General features: G+C 50.1%; 1 protein-coding gene across 1 annotated transcript in view; it reads left to right on the forward strand.

The window, feature by feature from the left end:
- The first annotated feature begins 5395 nt into the window (after window positions 1-5395).
- Window positions 5396-13239, forward strand: part of Syne3 (spectrin repeat containing nuclear envelope family member 3) — an 80391-nt gene continuing 72547 nt past the window's right edge. Inside the window, exon 1 of the mRNA XM_041633270.1 lies at window positions 5396-5465. The gene's annotated coding sequence lies outside the window, so the exon portion shown is untranslated. The remainder of the gene's footprint in view (window positions 5466-13239) is intronic.

Here is a 13239-nt window from a genome sequence, read left to right on the forward strand (position 1 = left end):
TGGCTGAGGCTAACTAGGAAGGGGAAAATTATCTTTGTAAATTGCCAAGAATAGTGGTAATCCTACCACTTGGGAGACGGAGGCAGGTGGATTGCCACAAATTCCAGACTAGCTTGGGCTGCATGGAAGGTACCAAGATAGCCCAGGCTACATAGTAGCAGACAACCAACTAACTGGCAACCAGACAGACAAACACATGAATATTTCAAAAAAGACCAAAAGCCTAAAGTGGCATAGCTAGAACCCAGTCATGCTAGAATCCAGTCCTGTGTAGCCCCGTGCTGTGTGCTCGCTGTTTAAAATCAAGGCAAGGGCTGGGGACGCGGCTCAGTTAGTGGGGTGCTTGAATAGCTTGCAGGAGCCCTAGGTTTGATCCCCAGCACTGCAGAACAAACACAAAACCAGAGACTAAAACAAAACAAACCAACGAACCCAAAACCACAATAAAACAAAAGCCAGGCAAGTCAGGATGAATAGAAAAACATCGCTATTCTAGTTCCACAGGGTTCTGGGCTGAGAGGTAGCTCTGAGGGGCAGCTGCCCACAGAGGGACAATTTACCCAAAGAATTGAACCTACCAGGGCAGTGGGTTCCAGCAGGACCCCAGTGGGCAGTACAAAGCAAGATTTGGAAAACTGGCAGACAGAAACAGAGCTATTAAAAGAATCAGTGCTGGGTGGTGGTAAAGAACGCCTTTAATCCCAGCACTCGGGAGGGAGAGGCAGGCGGGTCTCTGTGAGTTCGAGGTCAACCGAGTCTAGAAAGCAAGTTCCAGGACAGCCAGGGCTTACACAGAGAAACCCTGTCTCGAAAAACAAAACAAAAAAAAAAAACAAAAACAAAAAAATCTCTGAGAGTATAATAGGGATAAGAACCAGAGAAGGACTTCTCCGCTGGTGTACCCCAGAAATGGTGTACCCAAGTGAGCGCCTTTCACCTGCGCCTAGCCAGCTGCGGTTGCATAAACCATCGCTGAAAGAAAAAGGAGACAAGAGACAGGATATTACCTTCCTGGGACTTCCGGGCAGGGTACCTCTTTCCTCCCCTTGCCTCTGTTTACCCATTCATACAAAGGGACTGTGTAAGCTAGGAACGTCGTGTCTCCTTAGCCCTTCTTTCCGTGGTGGCTGAACACATAAACAAATAGGAAATCACACCTACAGAATGGAGGAGTGGCTGAGGAGGCTTGGCTAAGCAGCTGCCCGTGTGGAGTGGGTTCTCTGAGTGGGTTCCGGCTTCCCCGTGAGTGCTGGTGGAGACACGCCACAGAGAAAGGGGTGGGAACAGTGGGAACTTCACTTTTTGGGAGACTTTTTTTTTTTTTTTTTTGCCTTGCACAAACAGCTCAACATCGAGTGAGTCAGAATTTCCGAAAGGCATAATTTTAGTGCCCTTCTTGCGGTTGCCTCTGAAAGGGAGGCCTCGGGCGGGGTTTCCTGTGCTCAATTCCAGAGATGACAGAGGGGCTCTCCCCCAGCCGTTTGCCAGAATTTTCTTTCCAGATACCGCTCTTTTTTTCTTTCTTTTCTTTTCTTTTCTTTCTTTCTTTCTTTTTTTTTTTTTTTAAACTTTGTAGCAGCAGTTAATGCCTTCCTAGCTGCGAATTCTCTCCACACTTGCACAGTCTCCTCAGGGTTTCTTCCCTGTGTGTGGGCTGCTTCGAAGTGGAAAGGGATCACTGAAGAAAACAAGGGCCTAGATGAGAGAGATGGCTCGGTGGGATAGGGATTTGCTGCAGACTGTGAGTTCAATTCCCGGGACCCACATGGTAAAAAGAACTACCAATTTTCACAAGTTGTCCTCTGACCTCCACATGCTCACTGTGGCACTGGACCCCTCCTTCTCCTTCAGTTAAATAAAGGAATGTAATTTAAAAACTATTTGGAGATAGCTCAGTGGTTAGGAGCACTGACTGCTCTTACAAAGGACCTGGGTTCAATTCCCAGCACCCACATGGCAGCTCATAACTGTCTGTAACCTCTGTCCCTCCCCTCCAAGATCTGACACCCTCACACAGACATACATGCAGGCAAAACACCAAGGCACACAAAATAAAAATAAATAAATTATAAAAAAAATAAAAACTATTTTTATTTTATTTTTACTGGAGCTGAGCGTTAAGTTGGCAGCATAGCACCCAGCCCTTTGCACCCATCCCAGACCCCTGGCCTGGGAGTTGTAATGCTCTGGACTCCAAATCCCAGCATGCCAAATCCTGACACCTTTTGGGGGGTGTGTGTGTCAGGACCTCTCCCTCAGGGTATTTAAGTGAGCTCCCAGGGGAGAAACACATGGTTTTGGGTTTGCATGGGCTCCCTGCTGTCCTGTCTCCCTGCCATGCGCTTGGCCACCCAAGAGCATCATTCTTAATAAAACGATGGGCATTTTGATTTGGTTTGATTTGACCTAATTGGATTTCTTGCACCAGCGGAGCTCCCCTTTTCTTATTATTTTTACTTATCATTGAGGATGGAACTCAGGCCATATGCATGCTAGGCAATGCTTGACCACTGAGCTAAGTTCCCAACCCTAAAAATATTAAAAAAAAAAAAAAAGCTGTAGTATGGGGGTAGCCCAGTGGGTTCCACCCAGAACCACATACCAATAAACACAAACACCAATGCGTAGTGAAGTCCTGGTTTGGATGGATGTACACAGCAGCTTTGTGAAAAGCGCCAAGTCCAGTAAAGACAAAGATTGCACGAACAGCCAACCTATCAGTACATATGCAATGCTTTGCGTCTGTCTGTGGTGTGTGCCTGTGTGTTTGCATAGAGGCCATCGTCTACTAGTCTACTAAGTGTCCTCCTCTATTGCACTCTGTCTTTTTTTTTTTTTTTTTTTTTTTTTTTTTTTTTTGAGGCAAGGTTTCTCGCTGCACCTGGAGCTTGCTTCAGCTAGACTGGCTGGACCGAGAACTCCTACAGTGTCCCGCCCCCACCTTAACAGGTGTGCCAACACATTGGGCTTTTTATGTGAGTGTTGGTGATGCACACTTAGGCTTCATGCTCGCGCAGCAGGTATTTACTCACTGAGCAATCTCCCCAGCACTTTAATATTTGATGGCATGCTACAGTTTTTATTTTATCATTTTTAAGTGTTTTCTCCTGTGCGATGTCATTGCCATCCCCTCTAGAATTCTAAAGAGTTACCTGGCTCACTCAGCTAAGAAACAACAGAAAGGCAAGGGTGGGAGCTTGAGTGTCTACCACTCTGAAAATCTTAGCCATGGTAGGGACCGCTGTGAACCCCTCTCCACATCCCCAGAGTCTAGCATATGGTTGACCTCCGGAGATGTTTGATGAAAGACGTTAATAATCCTATGCCAGAGACCCTAGCCACCACAACAGACTCAGAACCATAATGCAACAGCTCCTGCCAAGGGGTCCTCAGGACACCAGGCATAAAACCATACAAATGTCTGTTAGATCTTTTTAACAGAAGAGGAAACCAAGGCTGAGTCATCAGCTGAGGGTTGTGAATTGAGACGATTTTGCACCATAGTCCTGTTCCCCTCCCCCCAAGATAGAGTTTTTCTGTGTAGCCCTGGCTGTCCTGGAACTCTCTCTTTAGACCAAGCTGGCCTTGAACTCAGAGATCTGCCTGCCTCTGCTGGGATTAAAGTCCTGCAGCTCCTAGCTAACTGCCTTAGGCCAGCTTTCAAAGCAGGTCTGGTCAATGGCTCGAGAGTCATAGCAGCAGCAGAGCTCTACCCCAGTACAAAGTACCTGACCCCTCTAAGCCTTGCTGTCCTTTCAGACAAAGCTAATTAAACTTCTCTCAACTACGGGGAGGCTCTTTGTAAGGGTTTAACAAGGATGCTAGTTGAAAGCTTTCTGAAGAGCAGAAGCCTTAGCTAAAGGTGAGAATTATAGTAACAGTTAGTCATAGCCTGCTTGGCTGCTGTAGCCCCCGGGGCACACAGCAACACCTTGATGGGCTCAGGACCAGAGGTACTAGACCAGGGGAGGCCCTTTGTGTGGATCTTCTCAGAGCAATTGTGACTTAATGAATGGGCTGAGCCTCTGCACCCAGCTTCAAACTGGGTCCACAGCAGAGTTAATCCCTGGGAGTTAGGAGCTTTACCTAACTCCTGCCTCTTCCTCAACCCAGAATAGACACACACACCACACTCACTCTCTCTCTCACACACTTTCATACACAAACACACTCTCATACACATTCTCTCTCACATTCTCATTTGCTCACACACACTCATACACAAACACACTCACACACACACTTTCTCAAACACATTCTCATACTCTCTCACACATACTCTCTTACACACACACACACACACACACACACACACACACACTGGTCCTGTTTGACTTTAATCTCTTAGGACAGTGACTTTAACACTGACTTATTCTGCCAGCTCTGCTAAAACATCAAGGACGGGGAACACTGTGAATGTCCTTGGGCCTGTATTAGAGGCTCTGTTGACGTCTTTAAGTGGACTGTTCACGCCTGTACCGTGAAGACAGAGGCTCATGTGGTACTAGTTTTTCAAGTTGTGAACTCTTTGGCAGCAGGCTCTCCTTTCAGAAGCGACTCAATCAGGAGGATCTGTTACTGCCTGGAAGAGATGACTCCGGAGCCCCAGGGTGTTTTGTCTTTTTGTCTTTTTTTTTTTTTATGAGGTCTGAGGCGGGGAAGAGGAACGGGAGGGAGACGACTAATTGCAAACCCTAGGAGTCTGGCAGGTGGAGGAGACTGGCTCTAGGCATTTGCAAGTGCAAAGGCCCAGGGGCAGAGAAGAATACCACTTTCTTTTCAGAAGCAAGGTTGAGAGAGGTGGAGTCTGAAACAGGGATTGACCAATGGTGTGGGAGGGTGCTGAGGAGGGGTCAACAAAGAAAGGAGATGGACATTCTTGGGTTTTGGGTTTAGTGGGTGGATCACTGTATGGCTGGCAAGTAGGCTGGGGAGTGGGAAGAGATGAGTAGAGTACCTTCTATTAGGTTGATTGAGGGCTGTCGTTTTATTCTTGTATTTGGTCACCTTGTCTGTGTTCCCTGCTCTGCTTTGTGAGAGCAATACCTGTCATCCTCTGATGCCCTCCCCAAGTCTGGACAGGTGGAAGAATTACCTACCCAGACCTGTCTCCTCCTGGGTGGTCCCCACAATTCTCTGGAATGGGTTGGAACAGGTGAAGAAAATCCCGGATCGGAATGGTAGACCCTCTAGGCATGGGCACAGTACTCCCGCCCTCTTGTGCTTTAGGTTTGTGACTGGTAGCGGTGAGGTTCGTCCTCAGCCTTGGTTCCCCTTCTGCTGGGTGGCGGAGCTCCGGGCGGGGCTCCGGGCGGGTCCCTAAGGGGGCGGGGCAGTCGCGGTGTCCCCCGCCCCGCCCCGGCCTGGCCCGGCCCCGCCCCGCCCCGAAGCCGCCCGGGACGCAGGGCGCAGGAGGTACTCGGCCCAGCAGCCCGCGGCGCCGCGCTCCGCACGCTCAGGGCACGGTGAGTGCGGTCAGGGAGGCGGGAGGCCGCGCCGGGTCGGGGAGGGTCGCGTCCGGGTCTCCAGCGCACCCCTGTCCTGACGCGTCCCGGGAAATCGGCGCCGCGGGAAGTCTGGGGACCCCGGGAGGAGCGCGGGGGCGGCGGCCAGCGTGACAGCTGCGGGCGGGCGGGGCTTCGGTTCAAATGCAACCGCTTCACCCGCTGTGAAATCCTGGCACCCTAGAGACTCGGCGGCAAAACGCCGCAGTGCCTGGGGTAGCGCGTCCTGGGGGCCAGGTGTCTTCCCTCTTTGCCTCTAGAGGCCGGAGGACTTACTAATGCTCTCTCATATCCCCAGGGCCCGGAAAGTCCCATTCTGGGGACCACGAGCTCTACCAGGAGAGCCTGAGAGCGCACAGAGAGGAAGGGACGTCCCACCCGGTGCGCTTCGTTTCCTTTTCATCAGCCACCTACCTGCTGGGCGAGCGGCACAGTCTCGCTGATCCCCCTCCTACATCTCTAGATGTAGGGGGAACTAGATGTTGGCTTCATTTGAGGTCGATCTGGAGCGCGATCCGAGGCCGGGTGTCTCACACAGCCTGGCTGGCCCCTGCTTCAAAACTGTTCCAAAGGTGGTAACATTTAATCTCTGGCTCTGCGACACTTTCCCTGTGTCTTAGAGACCTGCTTCATCTCTGTAAGGATGGCTTCTTTCTATAATGAGTAGGCAAAGTGTGCTTGTGGGGTGGCTTTAGTGCCACGGAGGGCACACGTCGTACCTCATGGGTGGGAAAAAGCGACTCGTCTTCTTGGCGGGGAACTGTGTGTCACATTGGCTCTGTAACCGAAATGGACAGCCCCTTTCATCTACCCAGAAAAGAAGAAACACGTTGAGAAAGGGGGCGTGACCTGCTCAAGGCGGCACAACCAGGATCCACGTTACGGGAACTTGGCAATATGAAAGGGCTTAGTTTTGTCTCTTGCTGGGGGGAGTGGGGGGAGAGGGAGGGAGAGCCGGCAGCTCACAGAGGTCAGGAGCTAGGTTAGGAGGCAGGAAGGTGCATCTGTGCCAATGGACTGTTTTGCTGGCTTTCCTATGAACTGTGCTCTGGACCGACACTCCAACACACGTGGGCTGGCATATTCCCTCTGGCCTGCTGACAGTTACAGCTGAGCCAAGCTGCTCCCCGGGAGCCAGAGAGGCCCCTCAGGGGGTGGCTGTGTAGGAATGTACTAGGAGGCCTTATTTCTGGAGTCACTGAGGGAGGGATGAGAACCCAGGATCTTTATCCCCCTCAGTCCCGAAAAGATCTCAGGGTGTGGCAGAGTTGTTCTTTCTCCATGGGAACAACTGTTTACCCTCCTTGGGGGTTTTGCATGCTTTGGAGTGACTATGGACCCCGCCCTGCCTGGACAGCCCCTTTGCCTAATGATACAGAGACCGGTGGTTGTTGTGGGATCCTGGTATGGCCACTCTGGAAGGCATGACTGGGCAGGGGGACCATTGCCTCCAAAGGTCCCTGGAGTCTGTAAGCCCAGAGGCCTCTGGCCTCCTGTGTTCATCTTGCTGTAAGGGATGGGGGTGACCAAATCAGATGGCCACTTTGGCCTCACCTAAGTATTCGGCCTTAGGCTGGTCATTTCACTTGTCAGTTTTAGAAAAGGGGGTACCCCAGATCCCCACAGTAACTTTATCCATGAGGCATTATGAGCAGTAGGAGAGATATTCACAGTGTTTCCTGGGGTGTGGATGGATGTATCAAAGGTGAGCGATTCTGTGGTTTGGTGTGTGTGTGTGTGTGTGTGTGCGCGCGTGCGCGGGGGGAGGGGGGAGGTTGGGGGTGCTGATCAGGCTACCTGAGGGCTCTGCTATGCCTCTTTCCTCTTTGTCTTAATTTCCCCAAATCTGTCTGAATCACTCCCCTGGGATCCTCCCACTATTGGAAGCTTGTCCTTGATTCTGGGGGGGAGGGAGATCAGAGAGAGTCTATAGGGCATTCAGGTGTGGCTGTGGAGTCTTAGGATTAATGTATCCTGTTGTTTACTTCCTGTATCCCTGGCGAGAGGCAAGGATGCCATTGCTGGCAACTACAGATAGGGGACCGATAGTGCTATTCCCTGGCTGTGTCCCAGGGTTTGGACTCCAGACCTTTGACTCGCCGGTCGTGTTTGAACTCTAGACCTTTGACTCAATGTTGTTCATTACTTTACACATCCTATATTGGACAGTCCAAGGACGATGTTGTATGCTAGCCACTGGAAAAACTGCAGATCAGGCAGGTCCAGTCATCATCAAGACATTGATGGGAAGAAATGAAAAAATGGATTGTGACCACCCCCTACCCCAATATGTTTTAGTGCCAAGACAGGACCCAGGAGGAACAGATTTCTGTAAGGGGTATGACACCTCCCAACCTCAGGATTCTTAACTTTGGGTTTCGTAACCATTCCTGAGACTGTGCAACTCGGAATCAGATGGGGACAGGTCTCCAAATCCGGAGCCCTGATTTCATTTCTAAGGTGATACCACCCACTTCTGGTTGCTGAGAAGATAAGTCAGGGCGATGCTTGGGGGAACCTACCAGAGGCAGCAGTCCAGGCCCATACTCTTGCTTGTTTTTCTATTGCCCTTATGACCTAGTGTCGCTGGGATCCCACTCTGCCTGGTGTCCAACTGCAGATTCCTAGCATCTTCTTAACCGGAAATCACATGCCACCATGGTGTGACAAGGAGCAGGACTAGAATGTTGGCCCTTAGGAAAGAAGTCATTTTTCAGTCATTTGGTTTGTACAGGTTCTAATTTGTATAGCATTTGTGTCCATCCTAATTTACACATGAAACTTTTTTTTTTTAAAGAGCAAGGGTCTCTTATAAACTAGGGTACCCTGGAGTAGATAGACAGCTAAGGAGGACCTTGAACTCCTGTCTCTACCTCCCCTTGCTAAAATTATGCCATACAAGTACCCCGCCAATTGAGCTACATTGTTTATTTTGAGACAGCGTCTTGATATGTAGACAGAGTAGGCCTTGAACTCCTGATCCCCCTGCTGCAGCTCTACAGTGCTGGGGTTGTAGACATGCCTTGCCACATCAGTGTAAGGAGGTGTATAAAAGAAAAAAAGGGCAAGCGGTGTTAACATAAACCATTGTGGCTGTGTGAGGGACAACGTGAGAGATGAGCCTGTTCCCTCCTCTGTTCTTTTTCTTCAACCCGGTGCAGGCCTTGTGTGTATATATATTTTAAAAAGTATATAGACCGTTTATTACAGCATCTGTTGTATGTAAATGCACACGCATGCCGTGACCCACATTTGAAAGAACAACTTTCAGGACGTGGTTCTTTCCCTCCACCATGTGGGGCTGGGGGATGGCACTCGGGTTCTCAGGCTTGGCTTCAAGTGCTTTAGCCAAGTCATCTCCATGTCTATTTTAAAGTATTTTCATATACCATCATTACAAATAGGAGCTTTACTCTCCGTCCCATCAAATCTTACATAGTATAAAAAACTGAAAGATAGTAAGCATGTTCCGAGTCTTTTAGAAAATTATTCACTGGACTCAAATGTTCATCTGGCTGGGTTTAAAAGAACAAACAATCCCTTGTGTGACACATGAGTTCCCTTTATTGCGGGGACACAGTCTCCCTCTCCATTTGTCCTGCAACACCTGGCAGTGGCACAGCTGGGAATCTCAAAATAAAAACAGAATGTCTTAAAGTTCTGGCCTAATGATTTATGTTTCCAAATTATGAATCGTGATATGTTTGAGCTGGGAGGGACCTCAAGTCACCTGGTCCAGTTTGCTGGTTTAACAACCCTGAGAAGTGCCCTGGCCAAGGGCAACATAGGACATGAATGTACATAAGGAGGACAGTGCACAATGGCTAGCCACACCTGTGCGTGACTCTCATGGGGATACCACCTGTCACGCTAGCCTGTCGCCCTGGGACTGCAGCTGCCTCCTGAGGGCAGGCAGGGAGGCACAGGTGTCCTGTCAGAGGTGACATTGATTTGACTGAAGATGTCAGGGGAGCCACAGTGTGCAAGGTGACTCGAGCAGAAACCTCACCGAAGGTGGTACACGAGCTTGGCTGAGAGTCCTGTTTCCGAGTCCACTAAGGCAGCTGCTCTTTCTCCTCCTATTTGATAATTCATTCCCAGACTGCACAGTGCTCTGGGAATGGTCAGTCCTGGTTTGCTGTTGCTAGGGAAACAGGTTCACAGAGATGGGCGATTTCCTCCAAATCCCGCTGCAGGTGAGGGTAGGGCAGTGAGATCTGAAAAGATGGCTGTTTTGTTTTCTCGTGTGCTGGGCTGTGAACACATTGTTTTTGCTGCCAAGAAGCAGAAAGTCTGGCCAGCCCAGCCTGGCAGGCCACAGGGAAGTGGCCTTGTAGAAGACAGATGGGCGGGGTCCTTGTAGCTGTCATGCTGCAGGACTCTCTGAGCTGACAGCTCCTGCCTGGCCACACTGCACCATGCACAGAACACACTGCCTGCAGGACAGAGGCAGGGTGCGCCCGAGGTCTGCCTGGTTTTGTCCGGTGTATCTGGTGTACCCTCAGATTCCTAGCAACCTTCTCCGCTCCCACCGGAAGGTGTTCTTCCTGCCTGCCCGCTGGAGAAGTATCTGTGTGCTTATGTTTCCTAAGTACCTTACGCATAAGGTATTAGTGCCCTTGTGTTTTGAACACAGGCGGTCAGGTGTGGCATCATGGTGGTGCTTGCAGAGTTCTGGATTTTGGAGATTGGGAGTATTCAACTTGTGCTTAGAAGTCATAGTTGCAGTGGAGAACAAGAGAATCCCAGAGTTCTAGATAGCCTTGTCTGAGCCTGTAATTTTACATACAGGGAAAATGAGTCTTCACAAGCAGATAAAGTTGTCGTGTTTGTGTGTGTGTGTGTGTGTGTGTGTGTGTGTGAAAGAGAGAGAGAGAGAGAGAGAGAGAGAGAGAGAGAGAGAGAATATGTTTGGAATGTAGGGGCCAGACATCAACCTGGGAAGTTGTTCCTTAGGAGCTGGCCACCTTGGTTTTTAGACAGGGCATTTCACTGACCTTGAAGTTGGCCTAGCTGGCCAAGAAGCCCGAGCATTCCTCTGTCTCTGCCTCCCCTCAGGGTTCTTCCTGACTGCTGCTCACCCAGCACTGGGGTTAACAAATGTGTGCCACCAAACATCTCTTGGAAAATGTGGGTTTCAGGGATCAAATTCAGGTCATCATGCCAGCAAAGCAAGCAATTTACCAATGAAGCCAGCTTCCCAGCCTGACTGGCTCAAGTCTTCTGGTCCTCAGGGACAGCAATGGATCTATTGACTCCCAGCCCGTGCCCTCTCTCACACACACCTTGCCTAGTACTCTGCGCCATTGTTGATGGTGGTGTGACGTCATGGCCACATGAAGATGGGCAGGTTGGTTTACTGGGTTAGGCTCCAGCCATCAGCACCACGCTGGGAGTGGTGGGACTCCAATTAAGACTCAGGTTTTATGTAAGCTCTGAAATGGCCGAACCCCTCCCAAGAAACATTTACTAGAATAATACCACAGGCTGACTCACTGAGTCTGCCTCTCTCCTCCTTGATGGGAGGAGCTAACATTTGACCTTCGTCACTCTCAGCCGCCTGCATTTAAGGTGGGAGGCTCTACTTAGCTCTCTGAGGAGTTTGCCCACTTGGAAGCCTAGCAATATGTGTTTGGGGACCTGAGGTTTGCCTCTGCAGTGTGCCACCCATCCAGAAAGGAATAGATTTCTTAGGCTTCTCTCCCTTTCTCTAAGTGTTGACTCTGCCCTCCTTCCTGCCCCCAGGGCTGCTTTTGGGTCCTTAAAGCCCCACGTTCATTCTGACCACCTGAGGCAAGCAATTACTTCTGTCAACTCCTTTCTCCCGCTATTCCTCCACCACGTGGTAGGCATCGCCGCCTAGAAGATTCCACCGGATTCTGATTTCTGTTTTCTGTTCTTTTGTACATTGTTATTGGTATTTAATCAATGGTTTCCAGAACTCAAGTCTGGCTTCCCGCCTGCCTGTTGCGCATTCATCTTCCCAGCTCGCTGGCAGCCCAGAGAGAGGCCATTATTCTTATGACCTAAATCAGACCTGACAAATGCTAGGGGAACACATGCTCCGGACTGGGAAATGAAGCGGGAGGGGCAGACCCTAGTGTTTGCAGGCTCCTCAGAACCTCAGTGAGCCCTGGAGGGAAGATGCAAGATAAGCCGTGACACCTGTCTTCATCCCTCAGGACCCTTGTCACTGGGTCTGTCTGCTGTCTGCGCTGGGAGCTCTAAAGGTCAGCACTGGAACTTTGACAGTGTCTTGACCTCACTGGTGGGGCACACCCAACTCCTCTCCTTTGCTGGGAGCCCCCACCCCTGCCTTTCCATTTGGATCTCAGAGGTTGGTTCTGGTCCTGGAGAGAGCTCTCTGCCCACACAGTAGCCTTCCCGCACTCACCAGCAGGGTCTGTCTTATCACTGGGTCTCTGTCGTCTCAACACTGAGCACTGTTTGAAATGGGAGCTCTGGGCCTACAGCTGTGTCTATTGTCTATCTCTGCTACAGGAACTTGAGTGACACAGGGCAGGGACAGACACCAGCCAGCTTTGCTACTCCGCACATAGTTTCCCTCTGGCATCTCCAGAGGGCTGGTTCCAGGATACTGGTTGAGTTGTTACAGAATCCCTGTGGGAACGACTTAAAGAAGGGAGGGTTTATCTTGGCTGGGGGTTGGAGGGTACAGTCTGTTATTGGCAGGGAAGGTGTGGCATGCTTGGCTTGCCTTCTTCCTTTTCCCTTTTAATTCGGCTCAGAACCCTAGTCCTTGAGTGCTGCTGCCCATCCTTAGGGGTCTTCCTCCTCAGGTAAACCTTTTTGGGAACACCTTTCTAGCCACACCCAGAGGTTCGTTGCCATAGTGACTCTCTATCCAGTCATGTGGACAATGAGGAGTAACTATAACAGATCAATGACACACAGACCTGTCTATAAAACATGTCCTTGTGTAGTTTATATACACTACACACAACTTCCCCCCTTTTCTTTTTCTTTTTAAAATAAAAATGTACATTATTTATTTAATGTACATTTGGGGTTTTGCCTAGCATATATGTCTGTATGAGGGTGTCAGATCTCCCCTGGAACTGGAGTTACAGTTCACAGTTGTGAACTGCCATTTGGGTGCTGGGAATTGAACCTGTGTCCTTTGGAAGAGCAGCCAGTGCTCTTAACTGCTGAGCCATCTCTCCAGCCTGTCCCCCCACCCCCTTTCTTTTTAGTATGCTTCTGTTTGCTCTTAGACAGGGTCTCTATCTAAAAGCCAAACCTGTCTAGAACTTGAAATTCTCCTGCCTCAGCCTTCAAGTGCTAGAATTACAGGCAAGCAGCACTTATTCCCAGTTCTTAATGTAGAGCTCAGGCTGACCTGGAACTCACTGGCATCCTCCTGCCTCAGTTTCCCTAGGGCTGGGATTATAGCATGAGCCATCACACCGGCTCTCATGCTCTTGAAACCTTCTCTGGGTTACTTACACTCCCAACCCAAGAGAGATGCCACGTGAATAGTTCCTAGGCTGTGTTATTTAGGGAAGAAAAAAGTGAGTCCACTCTGGACAGATGCAAGTGTTTTCTGTCTGTCTGGTTGCATCCTTGACCATAGACTGAATGACTGACTAGGCTTGCGGATTGCAGTGATGGACAGGCTGGGTCACGTAGATTTCCAGCCCCGTCTGCCATGACAGCTGGCCTCTCGCGGGCATTTGCTGCGGGCCAGCATTGCACACAGTGTTCTTTACCGCTT

The sequence above is a fragment of the Microtus oregoni genome, unplaced genomic scaffold (genome assembly GCF_018167655.1).
Source record: "Microtus oregoni isolate MIOR12 unplaced genomic scaffold, Mior012 000043F_ref0000047, whole genome shotgun sequence".
In the NCBI taxonomy this organism is placed as follows: domain Eukaryota; kingdom Metazoa; phylum Chordata; class Mammalia; order Rodentia; family Cricetidae; genus Microtus; species Microtus oregoni.